This window comes from Poecilia latipinna, unplaced genomic scaffold (genome assembly GCF_001443285.1).
Source record: "Poecilia latipinna isolate Pla-1442-1.1 unplaced genomic scaffold, P_latipinna-1.0 Scaffold136, whole genome shotgun sequence".
Taxonomy (NCBI): Eukaryota; Metazoa; Chordata; class Actinopteri; order Cyprinodontiformes; family Poeciliidae; genus Poecilia; species Poecilia latipinna.
In genome coordinates this window covers 888,258-891,096 of record NW_015112752.1, presented here as the reverse complement: position 1 = coordinate 891,096, position 2,839 = coordinate 888,258, and positions in this window count along the sequence as shown.

Here is a 2,839-nt window from a genome sequence, read left to right as displayed (position 1 = left end):
TTTGTTATAATTATGTCAGGAATCCTTCTATGATTTGGCTTAGATTCATCTTAATTTAGTTTTAAATTGGTAAGTTGTAATACAAGCTTGGTTTGAAATGAATTTGTTAACTGTTCAACTATAGCAGAGCCTTTTTCCTGGATCATTTTTACATTAGCAGTTTAAACTTCCAACCTTACATCTGTGTGACTCTAAGCATAATACCAGAAAATTAATTCTACGGCAATTTAAGTGACTTTTGAAAAGATATTTCTTGATTGACCTATGATTGTACTGATAAGCAGGACAGATGATCCAAACTACAAATACAGAGTAATGTTGCATGAAGCTGGAGTATTTTAGAGGATGAAAGGTGCTTCACATAATGCGGGTCACGGCGCTCTAATGTCTTAGAGTGATTTAAGCGCCGCTGCAGAAAGGATCACTGTTGTTACGGTAAAAACCTATTTTAACACTTAACCACTGAACAGTGGTCAGTTTGTTCTCAAGGATTGTGAAGTGTAAAACTCTACATGTTTTTTTTTTTGTTTTTTTTCTATTAACCACCACTGTGTATGTGCATGTTTCCGTGTGCGAATGCTTGGGTCTGCTATGTGTAAATGCTTCCTGTCTGTGTGTCTGTGACAGCAGCTCAATGGTAAGATGAATGTTTCCTCCCAGCTCACTGTCCATCCTACTGGCATAAATCACTGCTGCCATTCAACAGCTATCCTCTATACAGACCCTCATTAGTCTAACCACACAAGAGCTTCCTCTCACATACAGCCAGACACTGAGCTATCGGTCATGCACAGCTTCCAGTAGGTGTTTTCACTGCTTCTCCAATACTCCACAAATTCAAAAACTACTATGAATACACATTTTATCTCACTAAGATGTAGCAAAGTACTCACTGTTACTCTAATCTGGGCCTTGGTTGGAACCATTATTAGAGGCTCTTAGAAGTAAAGTACAGGATGTCCTCAACTATTGTGTATAATGGGGTGCATTAAAGGGGCCATAAACATGGCTGGGTATGTGGAAAAATGGATTAGTGGTTTAGAAGACGTTACAGCTTGGAGAGCATAAGAGAATAGGCAAGCATCTATAAGTTGATAGGCAGTCGAGCTTTCAGTATCTCTGTAAAGTGTTCATGTACCACCTAGAGCTATTGTAGCTGCAGTTCGCTTTAACTCTCACATCAGTTGTGCATAAACAATAATCTTAAGCATGCTAGAAATGTTATTCAGCCTCTTCTAGATTATTGTCATTGACAAAGACTTTTCCATTAAGTTTAGTTATTGCTCCCCAGACCGACAGTGCTCTCCAACCCAACCCTCTCGCCCCACCCCTCAGGTGGACTGGTGGGATGTCTTGCAGCCATTGACAGGTATGGTTTAATGCTCATAAATAAGACTACGCTCACACAGCAGGTCTTGATGCTTAATTCAGACTTTTTGCTGAAATCCAATTTTTTTATGTGGTCATTCATATTACAGACTGTTTGAAGGGTTTATGATACCAAAACAACCCGCATGGAGAGAAGAACCGTCACAACACCGCACTGTTTACGAAAGTAATAATGGATTCCATCATCTATGGATCTGGGTTATTTAGAAATTGGATAAAGTGTGTCTTTATATTTCTGCGTCAAGATAAGTTACACGTGTTTGCGTGTGTATGTGTGTTTCTCACCTTGTACATTGTACATGCCACCTTTAGTTAACCACGAAGAATAACAGGAACACTTTGCAGTATCTAAAAAGGTTGTTTCAGATGCTGAGATACAGGGAGATCATAACCTGCCACCTTTCTAGAAATTAGAACAGTAAAGGGGTGACGTTAGAGGTCAGAGTAACACTTTGGTCAGAAAAAAATCTATCCACCTACTTTCATTCTCCATGGTCATGGAGTTGCACTGGTCAGTCTCATGCAGCAGACCCACTGGCTTCTTAAAAATGTGTACAAAACAGCCTCTTAATTATGGTTTTACATGCTGTTTCCTTGTGATATACTTTTATAAATAATGTTGTTGACCCTTTGTTTAATTACTATGAATAGGTTACGCTAATGATTATCAATAAATAAAAAAGTTTCTGATACTGGTCTTTGTTTTGTATGAGTCAAAAGGACAAAATGCAGGTCATACCAGTTTGTTTGTGGATACCTGGATACAGAAAAACATATAAAACAACAAAAGCTAAACATTGTTGCTGGTTTTGTGGGAATAAATGTGTTTTCAGAATCATTTTACTGTGTTTTTATAAGGTTTCCCAAACATGTAATATTAAATATAATATATTTTGTCTTACAGTTAATATACTGACTCACAAATGTTTTTTTTTTTTTGTTGCTGTTTTTTTTTGCGCTCCAGTTTTGCTGTGAATATGAACTTACTTCAAAGTGCCATGTCATGGCGTTTAGGCGGTCAAAGGAGGCTTAACCTATTTTTACCAGCCTTTTTACATCCTGTTAAGGGCAAGGACAAATTTGCGTCAACATTTTTCCTCTCCCTTACATGAAACGTTAAGGGGACGAGCCTGTGTGAGGATCCCTGGAGATCTTATCTAGTGCTGTATGGTGTTTGACTCCTTGAAGTAGCACCAAAATGTGTGACAGAAAGGCAACATTGTAAATAAATAATTTGCTTGTTCAAAATCTGTGCAGCCGAGTGGGACACACAGACATTTTGGGAAACATACGAGCATTATTGTGCTGCTCTGGTCACATGTGACTGTAAATAGGACTGGATAATGACAAATTTGTCATGCAGTCTAATAATGATTTATTCAGCTTAGCTAAATTACTGAAATTTCTTGAACTTATAAAACTAAACAAAAGACAGTTTAATTATAAACTT